We start from the raw sequence: 19,243 nt of genomic DNA on the forward strand, positions 1-19,243 counted from the left end.
CTACACACTATAACACACTACAACACAAACTACACACTATAACACACTACAACACAAACTACACACTATAACACACTACAACTCATTATAACACAAACTACACACTATAACACACTACAACACAAACTACACACTATAACTCATTATAACACAAACTACACACTATAACACACTACAACTCATTATAACACAAACTACACACTATAACACATTACAACTCATTATAACACAAACACACTATAACTCATTATAACACAAACACACTACAACTCATTATAACACAAACTACACACTATAACACACGACAACTCATTATAACACAAACACACTATAACACACTACAACTCATTATAACACAAACTACACATTATAACACACTACAACTCATTATAACACAAACTACACACTATAACACACTACAACTCATTATAACACAAACTACACACTATAACACACTACAACACAAACTACACACTATAACACACTACAACACAAACTACACACTATAACACACTACAACACAAACTACACACTATAACACACTACAACTCATTATAACACAAACTACACACTATAACACACTACAACACAAACTACACACTATAACACACTACAACACAAACTACACACTATAACACACTACAACACAAACTACACACTATAACACACTACAACACAAACTACACACTATAACACACTACAACACAAACTACACACTATAACACACTACAACTCATTATAACACAAACTACACACTATAACACACTACAACACAAACTACACACTATAACACACTACAACACAAACTACACACTATAACACACGACAACTCATTATAACACAAACTACACACTATAACACACTACAACTCATTATAACACAAACACACTATAACTCATTATAACACAAACACACTATAACACACGACAACTCATTATAACACAAACTACACACTATAACACACTACAACTCATTATAACACAAACACACTACAACTCATTATAACACAAACTACACACTATAACACACTACAACTCATTATAACACAAACACACTATAACTCATTATAACACAAACACACTATAACACACTACAACTCATTATAACACAAACTACACACTATAACACACTACAACACAAACTACACACTATAACACACTATAACTCATTATAACACAAACACACTATAACACACGACAACTCATTATAACACAAACTACACACTATAACACACTACAACTCATTATAACACAAACACACTATAACTCATTATAACACAAACACACTATAACTCATTATAACACAAACACACTATAACACACGACAACTCATTATAACACAAACTACACACTATAACACACTACAACTCATTATAACACAAACACACTATAACTCATTATAACACAAACACACTATAACACACTACAACTCATTATAACACAAACTACACACTATAACACACTACAACACAAACTACACACTATAACACACTATAACTCATTATAACACAAACACACTATAACACACTACAACTCATTATAACACAAACTACACACTATAACACACTACAACACAAACTACACACTATAACACACTATAACTCATTATAACACAAACACACTATAACACACGACAACTCATTATAACACAAACACACTACAACTCATTATAACACAAACTACACACTATAACACACTAACTCATTATAACACAAACACACTATAACACACTACAACTCATTATAACACAAACTACACACTATAACACACGACAACTCATTATAACACAAACTACACACTATAACACACTACAACACAAACTACACACTATAACACACTACAACTCATTATAACACAAACTACACACTATAACACACTACAACTCATTATAACACAAACTACACACTATAACACACTACAACTCATTATAACACAAACTACACACTATAACACACTACAACACAAACTACACACTATAACACACTACAACACAAACTACACACTATAACACACTACAACTCATTATAACACAAACTACACACTATAACACACTACAACTCATTATAACACAAACACACTATAACTCATTATAACACAAACACACTATAACACACTACAACTCATTATAACACAAACTACACACTATAACACACTACAACACAAACTACACACTATAACACACTATAACTCATTATAACACAAACACACTATAACACACGACAACTCATTATAACACAAACTACACACTATAACACACTACAACTCATTATAACACAAACACACTATAACTCATTATAACACAAACACACTATAACACACTACAACTCATTATAACACAAACTACACACTATAACACACTACAACTCATTATAACACAAACACACTATAACTCATTATAACACAAACACACTATAACACACTACAACTCATTATAACACAAACTACACACTATAACACACTACAACACAAACTACACACTATAACACACTATAACTCATTATAACACAAACACACTATAACACACTACAACTCATTATAACACAAACTACACACTATAACACACTACAACACAAACTACACACTATAACACACTAGAACTCATAACAACACAAACTACACACTATAACACACGACAACTCATTATAACACAAACTACACAATATAACACACTACAACTCATTATAACACAAACACACTATAACACACTACAACTCATTATAACACAAACACACTATAACACACGACAACTCATTATAACACAAACTACACACTATAACACACTACAACTCATTATAACACAAACTACACACTATAACACACTACAACACAAACTACACACTATAACACACTACAACACAAACTACACACTATAACACACTACAACTCATTATAACACAAACTACACACTATAACACACTACAACACAAACTACACACTATAACACACGACAACTCATTATAACACAAACTACACACTATAACACACTACAACACAAACTACACACTATAACACACTACAACTCATTATAACACAAACTACACACTATAACACACTACAACTCATTATAACACAAACACACTATAACTCATTATAACACAAACTACACACTATAACACACTACAACTCATTATAACACAAACTACACACTATAACACACTACAACTCATTATAACACAAACACACTATAACTCATTATAACACAAACTACACACTATAACACACTACAACTCATTATAACACAAACTACACACTATAACACATTACAACTCATTATAACACAAACACACTATAACTCATTATAACACAAACACACGACAACTCATTATAACACAAACTACACACTATAACACACTACAACACAAACTACACACTATAACACACTACAACTCATTATAACACAAACTACACACTATAACACACTACAACACAAACTACACACTATAACACACTACAACACAAACTACACACTATAACACACTACAACTCATTATAACACAAACTACACACTATAACACACTACAACTCATTATAACACAAACACTCTATAACTCATTATAACACAAACTACACACTATAACACACTACAACTCATTATAACACAAACTACACACTATAACACACTACAACTCATTATAACACAAACACACTATAACTCATTATAACACAAACTACACATTATAACACACTACAACTCATTATAACACAAACACACTATAACACACTACAACTCATTATAACACAAACTACACACTATAACACACTACAACACAAACTACACACTATAACACACGACAACTCATTATAACACAAACACACTAACACACTACAACTCATTATAACACAAACTACACACTATAACACACTACAACTCATTATAACACAAACACACTACAACTCATTATAACACAAACTACACACTATAACACACTACAACTCATTATAACACAAACACACTATAACACACGACAACTCATTATAACACAAACTACACACTATAACACAAACACACTACAACTCATTATAACACAAACTACACACTATAACACACTACAACTCATTATAACACAAACACACTACAACTCATTATAACACAAACTACACAATATAACACACTACAACTCATTATAACACAAACACACTATAACACAATATAACACACTGTAACACAATATAACACACTATAACACTGTAACACACTATAACACAATATAACACACTGTAACACACTATAACACAATATAACACTGTAACACACTATAACACAATACAACTCATTATAACACAAACACACTATAACACAATATAACACACTACAATTCATTATAACACAAACACACTATAACACAATATAACATACTGTAACACACTATAACACACTATAACACTGTAACACACTATAACACACTATAACACTGTAACACACTATAACACAATATAACACTGTAACACACTATAACACACTATAACACTAACACACTATAACACAATATAACACTGTAACACACTATAACACAATACAACTCATTATAACACAAACACACTATAACACAATATAACACACTACAACTCATTATAACACAAACACACTATAACACACTACAACTCATTATAACACAAACACACTATAACACAATATAACACACTGTAACACAATATAACACACTGTAACACACTATAACACAATATAACACACTACAACTCATTATAACACAAACACACTATAACACACTACAACTCATTATAACACAAACACACTATAACACAATATAACACACTATAACACAATATAACACAAACACACTATAACTCATTATAACACACTATAACACAATATAACACACTGTAACACAATATAACACACTGTAACACACTATAACAATATAACACACTATAACACAATATAACACTGTAACACACTATAACACACTGTAACACACTGTAACACAATATAACACACTGTAACACACTATAACACAATATAACACAATATAACACACTGTAACACACTAACACAATATAACACACTGTAACACACTATAACACAATATAACACACTGTAACACACTATAACACAATATAACACACTGTAACACACTATAACACAATATAACACACTGTAACACACTATAACACAATATAACACACTGTAACACACTATAACACAATATAACACACTGTAACACACTATAACACAATATAACACTGTAACACACTATAACACACTATAACACTAACACACTATAACACAATATAACACTGTAACACACTATAACACAATACAACTCATTATAACACAAACACACTATAACACAATATAACACACTACAACTCATTATAACACAAACACACTATAACACACTACAACTCATTATAACACAAACACACTATAACACAATATAACACACTGTAACACAATATAACACACTGTAACACACTATAACACAATATAACACACTACAACTCATTATAACACAAACACACTATAACACACTACAACTCATTATAACACAAACACACTATAACACACTACAACTCATTATAACACAAACACACTATAACACAATATAACACACTATAACACAATATAACACTGTAACACAATATAACACACTGTAACACAATATAACACACTGTAACACACTATAACAATATAACACACTATAACACAATATAACACTGTAACACACTATAACACACTGTAACACACTGTAACACAATATAACACACTGTAACACACTATAACACAATATAACACACTGTAACACACTAACACAATATAACACACTGTAACACACTATAACACAATATAACACACTGTAACACAATATAACACACTGTAACACACTATAACACAATATAACACACTGTAACACACTATAACACAATATAACACACTGTAACACACTATAACACAATATAACACACTGTAACACACTATAACACAATATAACACACTGTAACACACTATAACACAATATAACACTGTAACACACTATAACACACTATAACACTAACACACTATAACACAATATAACATACTGTAACACACTATAACACACTATAACACTGTAACACACTACAACTCATTATAACACAAACACACTATAACACAATATAACATACTGTAACACACTATAACACACTATAACACTGTAACACACTAACACAATATAACACTGTAACACACTATAACACAATATAACACTGTAACACACTATAACACACTATAACACTAACACACTATAACACAATATAACACTGTAACACACTATAACACAATACAACTCATTATAACACAAACACACTATAACACAATATAACACACTACAACTCATAATAACACAAACACACTATAACACACTACAACTCATTATAACACAAACACACTATAACACAATATAACACACTGTAACACAATATAACACACTGTAACACACTATAACACAATATAACACACTACAACTCATTATAACACAAACACACTATAACACAATATAACACACTACAACTCATTATAACACAAACACACTATAACACACTACAACTCATTATAACACAAACACACTATAACACAATATAACACACTATAACACAATATAACACTGTAACACAATATAACACACTGTAACACAATATAACACACTGTAACAACACACTATAACACAAACACAATATAACACACTATAACACAATATAACACTGTAACACACTATAACACACTGTAACACACTGTAACACAATATAACACACTGTAACACACTATAACACAATATAACACAATATAACACACTGTAACACACTAACACAATATAACACACTGTAACACACTATAACACAATATAACACACTGTAACACAATATAACACACTGTAACACACTATAACACAATATAACACACTGTAACACACTATAACACAATATAACACACTGTAACACACTATAACACAATATAACACACTGTAACACACTATAACACAATATAACACACTGTAACACACTATAACACACTGTAACACAATATAACACACTATAACACACTAACACACTATAACACAATATAACACACTGTAACACACTATAACACAATATAACACACTGTAACACAATATAACACACTGTAACACACTATAACACAATATAACACACTGTAACACAATATAACACACTGTAACACACTGTAACACACTAACACACTATAACACAATATAACACACTGTAACACACTGTAACACACTATAACACAATATAACACACTGTAACACACTATAACACAATATAACACACTGTAACACACTATAACACAATATAACACACTGTAACACACTATAACACAATATAACACACTATAACACAATATAACACAATATAACACACTGTAACACAATATAACACAATATAACACTGTAACACACTATAACACAATATAACACACTGTAACACACTATAACACAATATAACACACTGTAACACACTATAACACAATATAACACACTGTAACACACTATAACACAATATAACACAATATAACACAATATAACACACTGTAACACACTATAACACAATATAACACACTGTAACACACTATAACACACTATAACACAATATAACACACTGTAACACACTATAACACAATATAACACACTGTAACACACTATAACACAATATAACACACTATAACACAATATAACACAATATAACACACTGTAACACACTATAACACAATATAACACACTGTAACACACTATAACACAATATAACACACTGTAACACACTATAACACAATATAACACACTATAACACAATATAACACAATATAACACACTGTAACACACTATAACACAATATAACACACTGTAACACACTATAACACAATATAACACACTGTAACACACTATAACACAATATAACACACTATAACACAATATAACACAATATAACACACTGTAACACACTATAACACAATATAACACACTGTAACACACTGTAACACACTATAACACAATATAACACACTGTAACACACTGTAACACACTATAACACAATATAACACACTGTAACACACTGTAACACACTATAACACACTGTAACACACTATAACACAATATAACACACTGTAACACACTATAACACAATATAACACTGTAACACACTGTAACACACTATAACACAATATAACACACTGTAACACAATATAACACACTGTAACACAATATAACACACTGTAACACACTATAACACAATATAACACACTGTAACACAATATAACACACTGTAACACACTATAACACACTATAACACACTGTAACACACTGTAACACAATATAACACACTGTAACACACTATAACACACTATAACACAATATAACACACTGTAACACACTGTAACACACTATAACACAATATAACACACTGTAACACACTATAACACAATATAACACACTATAACACAATATAACACAATATAACACACTGTAACACACTATAACACAATATAACACACTGTAACACACTATAACACAATATAACACACTGTAACACACTATAACACAATATAACACACTATAACACAATATAACACAATATAACACACTGTAACACACTATAACACAATATAACACACTGTAACACACTGTAACACACTATAACACAATATAACACACTGTAACACCCTGTAACACACTATAACACAATATAACACACTGTAACACACTGTAACACACTGTAACACACTATAACACACTGTAACACACTATAACACAATATAACACACTGTAACACACTATAACACAATATAACACTGTAACACACTGTAACACACTATAACACAATATAACACACTATAACACAATATAACACACTGTAACACACTATAACACAATATAACACACTGTAACACACTATAACACAATATAACACACTAACACAATATAACACAATATAACACACTGTAACACACTATAACACAATATAACACACTGTAACACACTGTAACACACTATAACACAATATAACACACTGTAACACACTGTAACACACTATAACACAATATAACACACTGTAACACACTGTAACACACTATAACACACTGTAACACACTATAACACAATATAACACACTGTAACACACTATAACACAATATAACACTGTAACACACTGTAACACACTATAACACAATATAACACACTGTAACACAATATAACACACTGTAACACAATATAACACACTGTAACACACTATAACACAATATAACACACTGTAACACAATATAACACACTGTAACACACTATAACACACTATAACACACTGTAACACACTGTAACACAATATAACACACTGTAACACACTATAACACACTATAACACAATATAACACACTGTAACACACTGTAACACACTATAACACAATATAACACACTGTAACACACTGTAACACACTGTAACACACTATAACACACTGTAACACACTATAACACAATATAACACACTGTAACACACTATAACACAATATAACACTGTAACACACTGTAACACACTATAACACAATATAACACACTGTAACACAATATAACACACTGTAACACAATATAACACACTGTAACACACTATAACACAATATAACACACTGTAACACAATATAACACACTGTAACACACTATAACACACTATAACACACTGTAACACAATATAACACACTGTAACACACTATAACACACTATAACACAATATAACACACTGTAACACACTGTAACACACTATAACACAATATAACACACTGTAACACACTGTAACACACTGTAACACACTATAACACACTGTAACACACTATAACACAATATAACACACTGTAACACACTATAACACAATATAACACTGTAACACACTGTAACACACTATAACACAATATAACACACTGTAACACAATATAACACACTGTAACACAATATAACACACTGTAACACACTATAACACAATATAACACACTGTAACACAATATAACACACTGTAACACACTATAACACACTATAACACACTGTAACACAATATAACACACTGTAACACACTATAACACACTATAACACAATATAACACACTGTAACACACTGTAACATGCTCTGAGATACAGCAAGGGTCATACAACTTATTAAAACACACAGAACTCAGAACAATGCACCACAACACAACACACTGTATCCCATAAAACTGTATGTTACTGTATAATGTTCCACAATACCAAATTACACAAAATTGTTGAATTCTCGATCTGGATTGGTTAGAATGTTTTGATTCATTTTCTGATTCATACCTCTATCTGACTGGTCTAAATATGTTGATTCGTTTTTTTTATTCACTTTCGAATCTAATTGGTCTGAATCGTTTGATTTGTTTTTTGATTCGTTTTCGAATCTGATTGTCTGAATGTGTTGATTCATTTTTTGATTCATTCTCCAATCTAATTGGTGAGAATGTGTTGATTCGTTTTCTGATTCATTCTCGAATCAGATTTTTCTGAATGTTTTGATTCGTTTTCTGATTCTTTTTCAAAACTGATTGGTCAGATTGTGTTGATTCATGTTTTGATTCATTCTCAAATCGGATTGGTGAGAATTTCCTGATTCATGTTTTTGATTCATTCTCGTATCTTTTTGGTCAGAAGGTGTGTGTTAGAGGTTAGATGTTGCATGGTAGATACATGAATGATACGTTTGCGCCAATGTGCTTATTCTAATATTTTATTGTTTCTATAGTAACAACTTTGGGGTGTGAGATAATAGAAAAAAAATAATCAACTTCATATAATAACTTTAAAATTATAAACTTACACATAAACATAGGTTGTGAAGATACAGATCGTTTATTTTATTTCAACGTCTCAAACTAATGATGTGAATTGATTAGTGTTTGTGCAAAGAGTTTGTTATTCTGAACTCTTTCTCTCTCACACATACACACACACACACACACAGATTCCCTGCCAGCACCTGCAGTCTCATCATGACATCAAACACTCTTTCTAACTCGTAACTGCATTGCCTGAGGAGAGCTGTGACACACACACACACACACACACATAAGAGAGGCTTTCTCTTCCAAATTACAGCTTTAACAGTGGTGTAATTTCATCTCTGGTAATTTAACGTGTGTCTGATGTGTAGACGTTTTGATGTGGATAAATATTATTTTATCTGAAATTAAAATTTCTAACAAGTATAAAAATATATAAATAAATGTGTAATGAAAATAAATATACTCTATATGAATGCCAAATAATTTTATATAATCGATTAAATAGCAATTCTAATTAAATATTTCTTTTGGTTTCTTTGTTTTTTTATTTATATACTTCCATAATTCGTCATTTTTTTATTTTATTAATATTAAATCTTCATTCATAATGCACAATTATTTTGACTTTTGTAAAGGTTTTATTTGATTAAAATGGAATTCCATCGTCTTCTTCCGGAAAAGCCACAACAGGGCAGGTGAAAGCAAACTCCCAACTTCTTTGTTGGTATCTAAATGACGTTCCCTGTGTCCTCTTCCCTACAAAGTGCTAGAGTATGACACACACACACACACACACACACATGCGTGCCATGATTTCGGATCTGTTTGAATCGGGAAACTGTAGTGCACTAGATAGTGAACAGGGTGCAGATTCAGGCGCATAAAAGGAGTTTGGAAGGAATGATGATGGAATCGGAGTGTTCCAGAATCTCAGATGATTTTATTGATGAATTAAAGTCCGCAGTTTTCTGCTTTTATCCTTATTATCCTTATCCTTTTTATTGAGATGAAATATTTTCTTTCAGAGAGTGCTAGTAGTTAACTACCAAGCTAGCTAGCTACTTATGCTTAGCTATCTTTAATACCATGCCTTTTTTAAGGAGCTATTATCTATTATCAAGTCAGCTAGTTAAGTTTTCCCACAGTGAAACCTATATATAATTAATAAACATTATTTTTAAGCATGGAATTTTTAAATACGTAATAATAAAGTAATAATAAAAGTAATAGTAGCTAGCTAGCTTTGTAATTACAGGAATGCACTCCCTTATGAATTTGCATTGGCATACGAAGCATTGTCAGCATACGGAATACAAACCGAAAGCTGTGTGTAAGTCCGGGAACCGTTCAAAAAATGTTTGCGTCAGTGGAAAGCCAAGTGAAGCCAACTGAAGCTAGTTTACGAATTTTTTATTCAGTCAGCGAAAGATGTTTCAAAAGAGTTAATCCACGATACCAACATGCCTTTATCATGCGTTCAAAAGCTAGGTGATTTTTTGGGTGTTTTTTTCTTGACAGATGGGCGGTCTGTTCTATTTTTAGCCCAAGCTTGGTGGCACGACTTCCTGTGAGGAGCCTTGACATGGAATGCTTGGCTTGGGTCAGTTCTTTGTAAGCAGCCGTACAGTTTCCATACGCTTCGTATTGGGAATATTGGTCATATCTTTGGGCGACTGGAACGGATTATCTGCATTTACATTATTTCTGATGGGAGAATTTGTTTCACAGTACAGATTTTCACCTTAAGAACTCGCCTCCAGAACGAATTTAATTCCTATGCCGAGGTTCCACTATATTGATGTTAATACTTAACCTTACAGCAAACACATAACAAATGCTAATTAGCTTTACAAGCAGTTGCTAATACAAGTTAGCTAGCATTTAGTCAACAGTTTTCTAGCATATCACGTGGTTTTTCTTTTGTATACAAGCATGAGTTCTATCGGGCACTATTCTGTGCCACTTTGTGTGAGAGTTGTGTTCACTCTAATGCAAACTCCAAGAAGAAGAAGAAGAAGAAGAAGAAGCGTTCTTCACGTATGTGGATAATTCACATATTCAACCAGAAAAATAAAGTGTGGAACGTTAGACACTCACAGCTTTGCTTACGTATTTTTAAAAAGGGGCGGGGCTTCCAGGAGTCCAGGAGTGCTCGAGGAGAAAAAAGGTTCAAAGTGGCTGCCCATTTGAGATGTCTTACAAATGTCTTTATAAAATCTGAAATCTCAGAGCGTGAACACTGCTTGCTATGAAGCTAAAATGGGCCAATAGGTGGACGGCGTATGATGCTGATTGACGGCGTAAGCAGGATGTCATCAGCTCTTCAGGTCCTTCCTTTTCAGGATCGTCTGATACAGAGATTCTAGCCTGCCGCACACACGATACCACAGCATGTGTTCCGGAATTCATTCATGATTTTATTAGGATCATCTCAAGCAGAGTAACGAGTAATAATCGTAAACGACGGGTTCGAATTGCGGCGCGTTAAACCCAGCTTAACCTAGCGTTCTAACATCAGGTAGCACTTAACTCAGCTCGCCGCTACGCACTACATCAGACAAATTTTTAATGTGAAAACAATTTGTGTTTAAAATTTAACAATCCTCTCATGATGGAACCCACATGTGCTAAATAGAAGTGTTCTTCTAGATTACTACATAGTAAACATTTCCAAGTGTTAGGTCATGGATTTGGGATTTAAGACGGAGCCCGTGTCCTGAAAGAGGCAAGGCAGGAAAATCAGTGCTGATGAAAAGCAGGGATTTGTGAACAATGCGTCTTGAAAGTTGGAGTCGCTGTCAACAAACACAGCTCCGCAAACAGTCCACACCTTCAGCCACCTGCTGGGGAAGAGAAACCTTACTCACACACACACACACACACACACAAACGCAAACACTTCAAGCTCCCCTCCGAGCACTGGCAGTCTTTTAAGACACAAAAGGGAAGCGGCTCACCTGTCTGTATTCACCTCAGGCTATTGACGCTCTCTGGAGCAGGAAGTTTAGTGAATGAAGGAAATCCAGCGAAGAACTCAAGTGAACTGAATAAACTTTGATGATTAAGATCATTTTCAAAGACACACTCTCGTAACACGAGCCGTCTCGGATGCGCTCGCTAAAACATCAACAATCTAAACGGAGCTAAAGGAAGAGTTTGCTGAAAAATGAAATGAAGAAAAGCCGATTAGCAAAACATACATGGTGGATGCCAGAGCTGTGAGGCTAATTTAGCTCATATTTAGCTACCTTGAAACACAGTAAATATGTTCATATCGATTATTTGTTTAGCAGCTTTGGTCCTAATTTGTTAGCTGGTGCTATATTTTTAATTTTCCTGTCAGAAATGTGTTATTGCAAGTTGCTTAGCATCTGAGACATAAAAGATAAAAGACCGTTAGCTCATAAAAGTACAAGATTTATTCATTCACCATTTTTTTTCAACACCATGTTAATGAGAAAATCACCCAGAATGCACTGCAGCTTTTCCATCCAGTTGAGCCGAGTTATGGCAGAGTGTTTTTATTTTCTACCTAGATGACGATGTGATGCTGTTAGCATGAAGGACGAAGATTCAAGCCTCGGTAGATGAGAAAAGAAAATCGGACAGACTGACGAAATAAAGCTCTGCTGCATCGCTGTATTGCAATAGAGACATAGCTAGGGCTAAAACCTGCTTTATTCATTTTATACTAAAAAAAAATCAACTTGTAAATAAATCTTTCACCGTTAAAGTTGACTTGTTTATTTCTAAAACTTCATGGGCAAGCTGTTCAGAGTCAATTTTTTTTCCTGGAATTTAAAAAACGTCTCATTTTAAAACAAATAAATGTGTTATTGTTCTGTATTTAGAGCATTCACCTGAGTCCAAAGCAGAACTATTGCTTTAAACATGCCATGTTTGCAAGAAGAGTAATGAACAGCCCTCTTTATAATGCTATATTTACATCTCATTGAGCAGGATACAGGTCAGTGTATTCCAAAATACGTCGGAAATACAGAAATAAATAAAATTAAGTGAAAAAACAAGCCATCAGAATCTTCCTTAAAGCCAAGACCACGAAAATTCATTCAGGATTTTTTTTTTTTTTTTTTTGTCGAATAAACACACACCTGGAAGCATATACAATAAAATAAAATAAAAATAAATAAAAATTTAAAAAAAAATGAAACAAAAAAAAAAGAATAATGATAATAATAATAATAATCATAATAATAATAAATAATAATAATAATAAAGTCATGTAAAGCCATCTCTATTCATTAAAGCAATTAATGAATTAATGAAGTCAACAGCGTGTAGCTTGAATAAGTGCATGGAAATAAAAACAGTTTTAGAGGCTAACTCCACAAGGATCCTGAGGCATCTAGAGATTGTAAAAGCTCCATTAGGATTCTGCTTCATGAAGATTTCGGATATTCGAAGAGAAGATGCCAACCCCATTGAGGATAACAACCTCTTAATCAATACACAAAATAACATTCTACATATGCTGTATCTCCATCATTGACCATCTGAAGGCTTCAGCATGAAGGAGTTGGTGTTGAATCTATAATGAACTCAGATACACAACTCCAGCTGATTGTATATGACTGTAGAAAGGACATTATTCAGAATCACACTCTCTGGTGTTTATAATCATTTATAATCACACTCTCTGGTGTTTATAATCATTTATAATCACACTCTCTGGTGTTTATAATCATTTATAATCACACTCTCTGGTGTTTATAATCATTTATATTCACACTCTCTTCACATAATCACAGTTTCTTCATTGGTGATGTCTCGTCCAATCAGCGGTAAGAATTTCATTCACAAAATATACCTACCTTTTCCGATTTATTGGAATTCTCGTTGTGTTTTCTGATTTGTTATTTCATTTTGCACTTCCCAGCCACCATAGAAATGCCTCAGGACATATAGCAAGGAAAGCAGATAGACAAGTTGTTTTTTGTGCTAGTTTAAGAGGTTGACGTCATTTAAAAACACCCAGTGACTCAAGTGAATCGGAGGAATCTAGAGGAAGTTCATTCCAACACCCGGGTGCCTGAACAGAGCAGAGTTTTGATGATAACTTCCCTTCTATCCTGATAGACGCTGGGATTAGTCGAGCAGAGCGTGAGGAATTATGGCTACAGATAGCTGAGCTGATGGAAGTTTCGATGCTAGTGTTCGATACTAAGTGTAATCAAAGTGCAATTTCAGCCTTACTGTGTCATTCCTAAGATTTTAGCAGCACTTCTGAGAGAAATGTTAGAGAGAGAAAGAGATATTTCCAACTGTTTGGTCACTACACCTTTACATTGAGACTGAGATTTGGTTAGCCTCAGTCATGGCCTTGACCTTCAAACATCATTTATATGATTTCCAAGCTGATAACAAAGACATTTTGTGCATCGTTTACATTTCATATAGCATTTGGCAGACACCGTTATTCAGAGTGACTTACATTTTACATCATTTTTCAAGCAATTGAGGGTTAAGGGCCTAGCTCAGGGGCCCAACAGTGGCAGCTTGGACCCAGGATTCAAACTCACAACCTTCTGCTCAGCAGTCCAACATCTAAACCACTAAGCTACACATCCCTCTTTAATGCTTTTCAGTTATATTAGCCTCAGAACTCCAGACGCAAACGTCAGCCAACAAGCGTGCCTACACTGTTAGTGTAGATTGGATTTCATAGCTGAATTGTTAGTTCAATCACAAATTAGATTGAATTAGCGTCATATGAAGCAGATTTAGCAGACAAGCAACAGAAGTCTGTTTCAAAAAAATTCATTTTTATTGCATCTTAGTAAACGAAGCATTCTCAGCCGAGTCATTTAAGCGTGCGTTCTAATTAAGACATGTCTGGGTTACTCTGCCTGCTGGCACTGCAGAAACTTAAAACAAAACTCTCTGACAGGATAAAATAGTGTTGAACCATGCAACAAAATGTGCCGATTAACGTGTGTGTGTGTGCACGCCAGAGCCTGTAGGGCAGATGGGAAAAAGAAAACGAAAGACAAGCGCTTCTGTTTGATGCTATTTTCAGTCCCTCGCCATCGGCTCTAAATTACTCAGGCTGAGCCGTGACAGGACGAGAGCTTTAAACAGCAATAAATAACCCTGATAAATCCGTGACTTTAATCTCTCCCTGAAAACACTCCCGGTGGATCATTCGCGGAAGCTTCAGATTCATCTACTGGAAGGTATCAGTGCACACATATTCAGCATACACGTGTATATTGTTTATTATTGCGTAATACTTAAAGATGCCATTTGTAACTTTTTAGCGAAAGGTAATCGTCATATAATCATCGAATAATTATCATACCATCAAAGAAAGTGTATTCACAATCATGCCATGCAGACAGGTTGTGGTAGCTCAAATGGCTCTGAGTGGTTGACCGGAAGAACTGGGTTCAAGCCCCACCACCAACAGAAATAGGCTCCACCCACCCAGATGTTTCAACTTCTTCTGCAACTCCCTCTTATGCCTAGCAAAGGGAACCCTAGCTCGAACCATAGCATTCCGCTATTTCACTTCCAGACTTATGGACATTTAAACATGTTCACGCTCACGCCGACGTCTCAGTGCGATGTATTGTTAGTTTCTCACCGCGTACTTGTTGCTTTATATGCCACTGTTCTGCCATTGTGTATGACCTGCTTTCTGTTCTTTCAATCATCACTGTTTTGGACTTGCCCTCTTTGGTTTCTTTGACTGTTTTGTCTGGTTACTCTGATCTCCTGCCTGTTTTGGCCTCTCTGACTCTGCCTGACAATTTTGATTTGGTTGCGTCTTTTATGTGGATCCTTCTCATCCAACATTACACCAGATCTGCCCCTTCTGCCCAAAAAAGAGACCCCCATCAACCCTCTCAGTCCCCCAAAATTTTTGAATTTGATCAAATTAGCTCAGAAATGATTCTTTAAACATCAACATCTGTGTCTTTTGGCCATTTTTAGCAAATGTTACTCATGTTTATTAGATGTTAAGTAAACAATACCTGAAATTACGTTTATTAGATTAGTATCACAACCTGCCAACTAAGAATATTTCAAGAATGTTTCCTCCCATGACCTCAGCAATTTCCCTTTCCTATAAAATTTTATTACAATTTTAATGCAGTATAGAGCTCAGGGAACACTAGGCTCTGGAAACATGAACTCATTTCCTATAAGTGTTTTTTTCTAGAAAATTTTCAGATACCAAATTGCAGTGTATTGTATTGTTTACTTCTATTGTATAGAGGTGATCAGAGGCAACTTTTCAGCTTTATTAGTTTTTTACGTAATATTTATTAACATTGTGTGATTTTTACAGTAGAATTCTGAGAGAGAGAGAGAGAGAGAGAGAGAGAGAGAATCAGTCCTACAGCGCCACAGTGACGTGGTAAAATGAACTGCAGCCTCAGAGTGTCATAATTTGTTAAAATATTGATTCAGGCTTCCAAAATCTGATAATTGTATTCAACTTTGTTTTTAGTTTCTAGATAGGAACCAATGTAATGTGGATAAAATAGTGGTAAAATCTTCAAAACATCTAATTTTAGCCTTCAGACTAGCAGGAGCTGGAACATCTAGATAGATAATCCATGGACCAAGCTGTAATAAAACTTTTTCTGCATTGTATTTCTTATCTTAATTTAACAATGATTTTGAAATGTAAAAAATGTTGTCCTAATAATTATTTACATAAATTTAATCAGATTCAGATTTAATTCAGATTTGTTCCTGGTGTCTGTCATCTGGTCTGGTTAATATACTTTGTTGTCTGTTATCTAGGTGGGTGGGTGGCTAGGTAGGTAGGTAGGTACTTTATTCATCCCAAAGGGAAATTTAAAGCTTCCAGCAGTATCCACAAGCACAGGTAATAAATAAAATAAGAAACAACAAAAAATACTAAAAACCCAAATTTAAGGGTACAAAAATATAACAAAAAATGTAACAGCTAAAATGAATAACTCTACTTAAATGTAGTGTATATCAGTAGTGGCCCTAAAACAGAACCTTGAGGAACACCAAAGTTTAAAATGTTTTTTCTTTATTATTATTTATTTACAGAGACGCAATTGACGATTAGAAACTGATTGCCTTTGTTTAAGAGTCTGGAAAAAGCACTATTTTCATACCTTAAACATCATTTTCTTGTCTGTTTAGAAGAATATTCTGACAAAAGGTATCTAAATTAATTCTAATATCAAGTAAGACAAAGAAACTAACTGCTGTTTCAATGCTACTAAAAGCCAGGAGTCGGCATTTGCTACTTTAACCAACATGATTTTGGTAGTGTGTTGAGCCCTGTCTGAAATTAGGCATGTGTGTAATTCTCTAAGTCTTAGCTTGACTATAAAGCTTCTTTTCTACCTCTAGGAAAGGATTGATATTGGACTAAATTTGAGTTAGGATCAAGATTAGGTTTCTTTATCAATGGTTAGATGGCTGCTAATTTAAAAATGTAGTTATACAGCC

This window comes from Hemibagrus wyckioides, linkage group LG15 (assembly GCF_019097595.1).
Source record: "Hemibagrus wyckioides isolate EC202008001 linkage group LG15, SWU_Hwy_1.0, whole genome shotgun sequence".
Classification (NCBI taxonomy): domain Eukaryota; kingdom Metazoa; phylum Chordata; class Actinopteri; order Siluriformes; family Bagridae; genus Hemibagrus; species Hemibagrus wyckioides.